The sequence below is a fragment of the Plectropomus leopardus genome, chromosome 12 (assembly GCF_026936395.1).
Source record: "Plectropomus leopardus strain MGB_pleo_1.0 chromosome 12, ASM2693639v1, whole genome shotgun sequence".
In the NCBI taxonomy this organism is placed as follows: domain Eukaryota; kingdom Metazoa; phylum Chordata; class Actinopteri; order Perciformes; family Serranidae; genus Plectropomus; species Plectropomus leopardus.
This window is the reverse complement of record NC_142187.1, coordinates 26,003,785-26,014,711: the sequence shown is the minus strand read 5'-3', so window position 1 is coordinate 26,014,711 and position 10,927 is coordinate 26,003,785.

Genomic DNA, 10,927 nt, shown 5'->3' with positions numbered 1-10,927 from the left:
GGGAATAAAGGCCAAAAAAGGCCAAAAACTTGATAATTTAGCATTTCAAAAAAATGGACAGCAAGGCAATAGTATAGTATGTCGAAAAAAGTCAAATTTCGACCCCTCTTAAAAATGGCTGAAAACGACATAGAATAGCTTTTAGAGACGCGTCATATTATACAAAGTGGGAATGAAGGCCCAAAAATGACAAAAAATTGATAATTTAGCATGTCAAAAAAAAACGGACAGCAAGGCAATAGTATAGTATGTCGAAAAAAAGTCAAATTTTGACCTCTCCTAAAAATGGCTGAAAACGACATAGAATAGCTTTTAGAGAAGTGTGAAAGTATACAAAGTGGGAATAAAGGCCAAAAAAGGCCAAAAAGTGGATAATTTAGCATGTCAAAAAAATGGACAGCAAGGCAATAGTATAGTATGTCAAAAAAAGTCCAATTTTGACCCCTCTTAAAAATGGCTGAAAACAACATAAAATAGCTTGTAGAGATGCGTCATATTATACAAAGTGGGAATGAAGGCCCAAAATGACAAAAATTGATAATTTAGCATTTCAAAAAAGTGGACAGCAAGGCAATAGTATAGTATGTCGAAAAAAGTCAAATTTGACCCTCCTAAAATGGCTGAAAAACGACATAGAATAGCTTGTAGAGACGCGTCATATTATACAAAGTGGGAATGAAAGTCCAAAAATGACAAAAAATTGATAATTTAGCAATTCAAAAAAAAAAATGGACAGCAAGGCAATAGTATAGTATGTAGAAAAAGGTCAAATTTTGACCTCTCCTAAAAATGGCTGAAAACGACATAGAATAGCTTTTAGCGACGCGTCATATTATACAAAGTGGGAATAAAGGCCAAAAAAGGCCAAAAAGTGGATAATTTAGCATGTCAAAAAGTGGACAGCAAGGCAATAGTATAGTATGTCCAAAAAAGTCAAATTTTGACCCCTCTTAAAAATGGCTGAAAACAACATAAAATAGCTTTTAGAGACGCGTCATATTATACAAAGTGGGAATGAAGGCCCAAAAATGACAAAAAATTGATAATTTAGCATTTCAAAAAAAAAAAAGGACAGCAAGGCAATAGTATAGTATGTCGAAAAAGGTCAAATTTTGACCTGTCCTAAAATGGTTGAAAACGACATAAAATAGCTTTTAGAGAAGTGTCATATTATACAAAGTGGGAATAAAGGCCAAAAAGGCCAAAAGTGGATAATTTAGCATGTCAAAAAAATGGACAGCAAGGCAATAGTATAGTATGTCAAACAAAGTCAAATTTTGACCCCTCTTAAAAATGGCTGAAAACAACATAAAATAGCTTGTAGAGATGCGTCATATTATACAAAGTGGGAATGAAGGCCCAAAAATGACAAAAAATTGATAATTTAGCATGTCAAAAAAAAACGGACAGCAAGGCAATAGTATAGTATGTCGAAAAAAAGTCAAATTTTGACCTCTCCTAAAAATGGCTGAAAACGACATAGAATAGCTTTTAGAGAAGTGTGAAAGTATACAAAGTGGGAATAAAGGCCAAAAAAGGCCAAAAGTGGATAATTTAGCATGTCAAAAATGGACAGCAAGGCAATAGTATAGTATGTCAAAAAAAGTAAAATTTTGATCCTTCTTAAAAATGGATGAAAACAACATAAAATAGCTTGTAGAGATGCGTCATATTATACAAAGTGGGAATGAAGGCCCAAAAATGACAAAAAATTGATAATTTAGCATTTCAAAAAAAGTGGACAGCAAGGCAATAGTATAGTATGTCGAAAAAAGTCAAATTTTGACCCCTCCTAAAAATGGCTGAAAACGACATAGAATAGCTTGTAGAGACGTCATATTATACAAAGTGGGAATGAAAGTCCAAAATGACAAAAAATTGATAATTTAGCATGTCAAAAAAAAATGGACAGCAAGGCAATAGTATAGTATGTCGAAAAAAAGTCAAATTTTGACCTCTCCTAAAAATGGCTGAAAACGACATAGAATAGCTTTTAGAGAAGTGTGAAAGTATACAAAGTGGGAATAAAGGCCAAAAAAAGGCCAAAAAGTGGATAATTTAGCATGTCAAAAAAATGGACAGCAAGGCAATAGTATAGTATGTCGAAAAAAAAGTCAAATTTTGACCCCTCTTAAAAATGGATGAAAACAACATAAAATAGCTTTTAGAGATGCGTCATATTATACAAAGTGGGAATGAAGGCCCAAAATGACAAAAATTGATAATTTAGCATGTCAAAAAAAAATGGACAGCAAGGCAATAGTATAGTATGTCGAAAAAAGTCAAATTTCGACCCCTCTTAAAAATGGCTGAAAACGACATAGAATAGCTTTTAGAGACGCGTCATATTATACAAAGTGGGAATGAAGGCCCAAAAATGACAAAAAATTGATAATTTAGCATGTCAAAAAAAAAAAATGGACAGCAAGGCAATAGTATAGTATGTCGAAAAAGGTCAAATTTTGACCTCTCCTAAAAATGGCTGAAAACGACATAAAATAGCTTTTAGCGACGCGTCATATTATACAAAGTGGGAATAAAGGCCAAAAAAGGCCAAAAAGTGGATAATTTAGCATGTCAAAAAAAATGGACAGCAAGGCAATAGTATAGTATGTCAAAAAAAGTCAAATTTTGACCCCTCTTAAAAATGGATGAAAACAACATAAAATAGCTTTTAGAGATGCGTCATATTATACAAAGTGGGAATTAAGGCCCAAAATGACAAAAATTGATAATTTAGCATGTCAAAAAATGGACAGCAAGGCAATAGTATAGTATGTCGAAAAAGTCAAATTTTGACCTCTCCTAAAAATGGCTGAAAACGACATAGAATAGCTTTTAGAGAAGTGTGAAAGTATACAAAGTGGGAATAAAGGCCAAAAAAGGCCAAAAAGTGGATAATTTAGCATGTCAAAAAAAATGGACAGCAAGGCAATAGTATAGTATGTCAAAAAAAGTCAAATTTTGACCCCTCTTAAAAATGGATGAAAACAACATAAAATAGCTTTTAGAGATGCGTCATATTATACAAAGTGGGAATGAAGGCCCAAAAATGACAAAAAATTGATAATTTAGCATGTCAAAAAAAAATGGACAGCAAGGCAATAGTATAGTATGTCGAAAAAAGTCAAATTTTGACCCCTCTTAAAAATGGCTGAAAACGACATAGAATAGCTTTTAGAGAAGTGTGAATATTATACAAAGTGGGAATAAAGGCCAAAAATGACAAAAAATTGATAAGTTAGCATGTCAAAAAAAATGGACAACAAGGCAATAGTATAGTATGTCAAAAAAAGTCAAATTTTGACCCCTCTTAAAAATGGCTGAAAACAACATAGAATAGCTGTTAGAGACGCGTCATATTATACAAAGTGGGAATGAAGGCCCAAAATGACAAAAATTGATAATTTAGCATGTCAAAAAAAAAAAATGGACAGCAAGGCAATAGTATAGTATGTCGAAAAAGGTCAAATTTTGACCTCTCCTAAAAATGGCTGAAAACGACATAAAATAGCTTTTAGCGACGCGTCATATTATACAAAGTGGGAATAAAGGCCAAAAAAGGCCAAAAAGTGGATAATTTAGCATGTCAAAAAAAATGGACAACAAGGCAATAGTATAGTATGTCGAAAAAAGTCAAATTTTGACCCCTCCTAAAAATGGCTGAAAACGACATAGAATAGCTTTTAGAGAAGTGTGAAAGTATACAAAGTGGGAATAAAGGCCAAAAAAGGCCAAAAAGTGGATAATTTAGCATGTCAAAAAAAATGGACAGCAAGGCAATAGTATAGTATGTCGAAAAAAAGTCAAATTTTGACGTCTCCTAAAAATGGCTGAAAACGACATAGAATAGCTTTTAGAGAAGTGTGAAAGTATACAAAGTGGGAATAAAGGCCAAAAAAGGCCAAAAAGTGGATAATTTAGCATGTCAAAAAAATGGACAGCAAGGCAATAGTATAGTATGTCGAAAAAAAGTCCAATTTTGACCCCTCTTAAAAATGGCTGAAAACAACATAAAATAGCTTGTCGAGATGCGTCATATTATACAAAGTGGGAATGAAGGCCCAAAAATGACAAAAAATTGATAATTTAGCATGTCAAAAAAAAATGGACAGCAAGGCAATAGTATAGTATGTCGAAAAAAGTCAAATTTTGACCTCTCCTAAAAATGGCTGAAAACGACATAGAATAGCTTTTAGAGAAGTGTGAAAGTATACAAAGTGGGAATAAAGGCCAAAAAAGCCCAAAAAGTGGATAATTTAGCATGTCAAAAAAAATGGACAGCAAGGCAATAGTATAGTATGTCAAAAAAAGTCAAATTTTGACCTCTCCTAAAAATGGCTGAAAACGACATAGAATAGCTTTTAGAGAAGTGTGATATTATACAAAGTGGGAATAAAGCCCAAAAATGACAAAAAAATTGATAATTTAGCATGTCAAAAAAATGGACAGCAAGGCAATAGTATAGTATGTCGAAAAAAAGTCAAATTTCGACCCCTCTTAAAAATGGCTGAAAACGACATAGAATAGCTTTTAGAGAAGTGTGAAAGTATACAAAGTGGGAATGAAGGCCCAAAAATGACAAAAAATTGATAATTTAGCATGTCAAAAAAAATGGACAGCAAGGCAATAGTATAGTATGTCGAAAAAAAGTCAAATTTTGACCTCTCCTAAAAATGGCTGAAAACGACATAGAATAGCTTTTAGAGAAGTGTGAAAGTATACAAAGTGGGAATAAAGGCCAAAAAAGGCCAAAAACTTGATAATTTAGCATGTCAAAAAAAATGGACAGCAAGGCAATAGTATAGTATGTCAAAAAAAGTCAAATTTTGACCCCTCTTAAAAATGGATGAAAACAACATAAAATAGCTTGTAGAGATGCGTCATATTATACAAAGTGGGAATGAAGGCCCAAAAATGACAAAAAATTGATAATTTAGCATGTCAAAAAAAATGGACAGCAAGGCAATAGTATAGTATGTCGAAAAAAAGTCAAATTTTGACCTCTCCTAAAATGGCTGAAAACGACATAGAATAGCTTTTAGAGAAGTGTGAAAGTATACAAAGTGGGAATAAAGGCCAAAAAGGCCAAAAAGTGATAATTTAGCATGTCAAAAAAAATGGACAGCAAGGCAATAGTATAGTATGTCAAAAAAAGTCAAATTTTGACCTCTCCTAAAAATGGCTGAAAACGACATAGAATAGCTTTTAGAGAAGTGTGAAAGTATACAAAGTGGGAATAAAGGCCAAAAAAGGCCAAAAAGTGGATAATTTAGCATGTCAAAAAAATGGACAGCAAGGCAATAGTATAGTATGTCAAAAAAAGTCAAATTTTGACCCCTCTTAAAAATGGCTGAAAACAACATAAAATAGCTTGTAGAGATGCGTCATATTATACAAAGTGGGAATGAAGGCCCAAAAATGACAAAAAATTGATAATTTAGCATGTCAAAAAAAAATGGACAGCAAGGCAATAGTATAGTATGTCAAAAAAGGTCAAATTTTGACCCCTCTTAAAAATGGCTGAAAACAACATAAAATAGCTTTTAGAGAAGTGTCATATTATACAAAGTGGGAATAAAGGCCAAAAATGCCAAAAAATTGATAATTTAGCATGTCAAAAAAAAGTGGACAGCAAGGCAATAGTATAGTATGTCAAAAAAGTCAAATTTTGACCCATCCTAAAATGTGCTTAAAATGACATAGAATAGCTTGTAGAGACGCGTCATATTATACAAAGTGGGAATGAAAGTCCAAAAATGACAAAAAATTGATAATTTAGCATGTCAAAAAAAAATGGACAGCAAGGCAATAGTATAGTATGTCGAAAAAAAGTCAAATTTTGACCTCTCCTAAAAATGGCTGAAAACGACATAGAATAGCTTTTAGAGAAGTGTGAAAGTATACAAAGTGGGAATAAAGGCCAAAAAAGGCCAAAAAGTGGATAATTTAGCATGTCAAAAAAAATGGACAGCAAGGCAATAGTATAGTATGTCGAAAAAAGTCAAATTTTGACCCCTCCTAAAAATGGCTGAAAACGACATAGAATAGCTTTTAGCGACGCGTCATATTATACAAAGTAGGAATAAAGGCCAAAAAAGGCCAAAAACATGATAATTTAGCATTTCAAAAAAAATGGACAACAAGGCAATAGTATAGTATGTCAAAAAAAGTCAAATTTTGACCCCTCTTAAAAATGGCTGAAAACAACATAAAATAGCTTGTAGAGATGCGTCATATTATACAAAGTGGGAATGAAGGCCCAAAAATGACAAAAAATTGATAATTTAGCAATTCAAAAAAAAAAAAATGGACAGCAAGGCAATAGTATAGTATGTCGAAAAAGGTCAAATTTTGACCTCTCCTAAAAATGGCTGAAAACGACATAGAATAGCTTGTAGAGACGCGTCATATTATACAAAGTGGGAATGAAAGTCCAAAAATGACAAAAAATTGATAATTTAGCATGTCAAAAAAAAATGGACAGCAAGGCAATAGTATAGTATGTCGAAAAAAGTCAAATTTTGACCTCTCCTAAAAATGGCTGAAAACGACATAGAATAGCTTTTAGAGAAGTGTGAAAGTATACAACGTGGGAATAAAGGCCAAAAAAGGCCAAAAACTTGATAATTTAGCATTTCAAAAAAATGGACAGCAAGGCAATAGTATAGTATGTCGAAAAAAGTCAAATTTCGACCCCTCTTAAAAATGGCTGAAAACGACATAGAATAGCTTTTAGAGACGCGTCATATTATACAAAGTGGGAATGAAGGCCCAAAAATGACAAAAAATTGATAATTTAGCATTTCAAAAAAAGTGGACAGCAAGGCAATAGTATAGTATGTCGAAAAAGGTCAAATTTTGACCTCTCCTAAAAATGGCTGAAAACGACATAGAATAGCTTTTAGAGAAGTGTGAAAGTATACAACGTGGGAATAAAGGCCAAAAAAGGCCAAAAACATGATAATTTAGCATGTCAAAAAAAATGGACAGCAAGGCAATAGTATAGTATGTCGAAAAAAAGTCAAATTTTGACCCCTCTTAAAAATGGCTGAAAACAACATAAAATAGCTTGTAGAGATGCGTCATATTATACAAAGTGGGAATGAAGGCCCAAAAATGACAAAAAATTGATAATTTAGCATGTCAAAAAAAAACGGACAGCAAGGCAATAGTATAGTATGTCGAAAAAAAGTCAAATTTTGACCTCTCCTAAAAATGGCTGAAAACGACATAGAATAGCTTTTAGAGAAGTGTGAAAGTATACAAAGTGGGAATAAAGGCCAAAAAAGGCCAAAAAGTGGATAATTTAGCATGTCAAAAAAAATGGACAGCAAGGCAATAGTATAGTATGTCAAAAAAAGTCAAATTTTGACCTCTCCTAAAAATGGCTGAAAACGACATAGAATAGCTTTTAGAGAAGTGTGAAAGTATACAAAGTGGGAATAAAGGCCAAAAAAGGCCAAAAAGTGGATAATTTAGCATGTCAAAAAAAATGGACAGCAAGGCAATAGTATAGTATGTCAAAAAAAGTCAAATTTTGACCCATCCTAAAAATGGCTGAAAACAACATAAAATAGCTTGTAGAGATGCGTCATATTATACAAAGTGGGAATGAAGGCCCAAAAATGACAAAAAAATGATAATTTAGCATGTCAAAAAAAGTGGACAGCAAGGCAATAGTATAGTATGTCGAAAAAAGTCAAATTTTGACCTCTCCTAAAAATGGCTGAAAACGACATAGAATAGCTTTTAGAGAAGTGTGAAAGTATACAACGTGGGAATAAAGGCCAAAAAAGGCCAAAAACTTGATAATTTAGCATGTCAAAAAAATGGACAGCAAGGCAATAGTATAGTATGTCGAAAAAAGTCAAATTTCGACCCCTCTTAAAAATGGCTGAAAACGACATAGAATAGCTTTTAGAGACGCGTCATATTATACAAAGTGGGAATGAAGGCCCAAAAATGACAAAAAATTGATAATTTAGCATTTCAAAAAAAGTGGACAGCAAGGCAATAGTATAGTATGTCGAAAAAGGTCAAATTTTGACCTCTCCTAAAAATGGTTGAAAACGACATAAAATAGCTTTTAGCGGCGCGTCATATTATACAAAGTGGGAATAAAGGCCAAAAAAGGCCAAAAACATGATAATTTAGCATGTCAAAAAAAATGGACAGCAAGGCAATAGTATAGTATGTCGAAAAAAAGTCAAATTTTGACCCCTCTTAAAAATGGATGAAAACAACATAAAATAGCTTGTAGAGATGCGTCATATTATACAAAGTGGGAATGAAGGCCCAAAAATGACAAAAAATTGATAATTTAGCATGTCAAAAAGTGGACAGCAAGGCAATAATATAGTATGTCGAAAAAGTCAAATTTTGACCTCTCCTAAAAATGGCTGAAAACGACATAGAATAGCTTTTAGAGAAGTGTGAAAGTATACAATGGGAATAAAGGCCAAAAAGGCCAAAAGTGGATAATTTAGCATGTCAAAAAAAATGGACAGCAAGGCAATAGTATAGTATGTCGAAAAAAGTCAAATTTTGACCTCTCCTAAAAATGGCTGAAAACGACATAGAATAGCTTTTAGAGAAGTGTGAAAGTATACAAAGTGGGAATAAAGGCCAAAAAAGGCCAAAAAGTGGATAATTTAGCAGGTCAAAAAAAATGGACAGCAAGGCAATAGTATAGTATGTCAAAAAAAGTCAAATTTTGACCCCTCTTAAAAATGGCTGAAAACAACATAAAATAGCTTGTAGAGATGCGTCATATTATACAAAGTGGGAATGAAGGCCCAAAAATGACAAAAAATTGATAATTTAGCATTTCAAAAAAAGTGGACAGCAAGGCAATAGTATAGTATGTCGAAAAAAGTCAAATTTTGACCCATCCTAAAAATGGCTGAAAACGACATAGAATAGCTTGTAGAGACGCGTCATATTATACAAAGTGGGAATGAAAGTCCAAAATGACAAAAATTGATAATTTAGCATGTCAAAAAAATGGACAGCAAGGCAATAGTATAGTATGTCGAAAAAAGTCAAATTTTGACCCCTCCTAAAAATGGCTGAAAACGACATAGAATAGCTTTTAGCGACGCGTCATATTATACAAAGTGGGAATAAAGGCCAAAAAAGGCCAAAAACATGATAATTTAGCATTTCAAAAAAAATGGACAACAAGGCAATAGTATAGTATGTCGAAAAAAAGTCAAATTTTGACCTCTCCTAAAAATGGCTGAAAACGACATAGAATAGCTTTTAGAGAAGTGTGAAAGTATACAAAGTGGGAATAAAGGCCAAAAAAGGCCAAAAAGTGGATAATTTAGCATGTCAAAAAAAGTGGACAGCAAGGCAATAGTATAGTATGTCAAAAAAGGTCAAATTTTGACCCCTCTTAAAAATGGCTGAAAACAACATAAAATAGCTTTTAGCGACGCGTCATATTATACAAAGTAGGAATGAAGGCCCAAAAATGACAAAAAATTGATAATTTAGCATTTCAAAAAAAGTGGACAGCAAGGCAATAGTATAGTATGTCGAAAAAAGTCAAATTTTGACCCATCCTAAAAATGGCTGAAAACGACATAGAATACTTTGTAGAGACGCGTCATGTTATACAAAGTGGGAATGAAGGTCCAAACATGCCAAAAAATTGATAATTTAGCATGTCCAAAAAATGGACATCAAGGCAATAGTATAGTATGTCGAAAAAAGTCAAATTTTGACGTCTCCTAAAAATGGCTGAAAACGACATAGAATAGCTTTTAGAGAAGTGTGAAAGTATACAACGTGGGAATAAAGGCCAAAAAAGGCCAAAAACTTGATAATTTAGCATGTCAAAAAAATGGACAGCAAGGCAATAGTATAGTATGTCGAAAAAAGTCAAATTTCGACCCCTCTTAAAAATGGCTGAAAACGACATAGAATAGCTTTTAGAGACGCGTCATATTATACAAAGTGGGAATGAAGGCCCAAAAATGACAAAAAATTGATAATTTAGCATGTCAAAAAAAAAAATGGACAGCAAGGCAATAGTATAGTATGTCGAAAAAGGTCAAATTTTGACCTCTCCTAAAAATGGCTGAAAACAACATAAAATAGCTTGTAGAGATGCGTCATATTATACAAAGTGGGAATGAAGGCCCAAAAATGACAAAAAATTGATAATTTAGCAATTCAAAAAAAGTGGACAGCAAGGCAATAGTATAGTATGTCGAAAAAAAGTCAAATTTTGACCTCTCATAAAAATGGCTGAAAACGACATAGAATAGCTTTTAGAGAAGTGTGAAAGTATACGAAGTGAGAATAAAGGCCAAAAAAGGCCAAAAAGTGGATAATTTAGCATGTAAAAAAAAATGGACAGCAAGGCAATAGTATAGTATGTCAAAAAAAGTCAAATTTTGACCCCTCTTAAAAATGGCTGAAAACAACATAAAATAGCTTGTAGAGATGCGTCATATTATACAAAGTGGGAATGAAGGCCCAAAATGACAAAAATTGATTAATTTAGCATGTCAAAAAAATGGACAGCAAGGCAATAGTATAGTATGTCGAAAAAAGTCAAATTTTGACCTCTCCTAAAAATGGCTGAAAACGACATAGAATAGCTTTTAGAGAAGTGTGAAAGTATACAAAGTGGGAATAAAGGCCAAAAAAGGCCAAAAAGTGGATAATTTAGCATGTCAAAAAAAAAATGGACAGCAAGGCAATAGTATAGTATGTCGAAAAAAGTCAAATTTTGACCCCTCCTAAAAATGGCTGGAATTGACATTAAATAGCTTGTAGATATACTTCATATTATACAAAGTGGGAATGAAGGCCCAAAACTGACAAAAAGTGGATAATTTAGCATGTCAAAAAAAATGGACAGCAAGGCAATAGTATAGTATGTCAAAAAAGGTCAAATTTTGACCCATCCTAA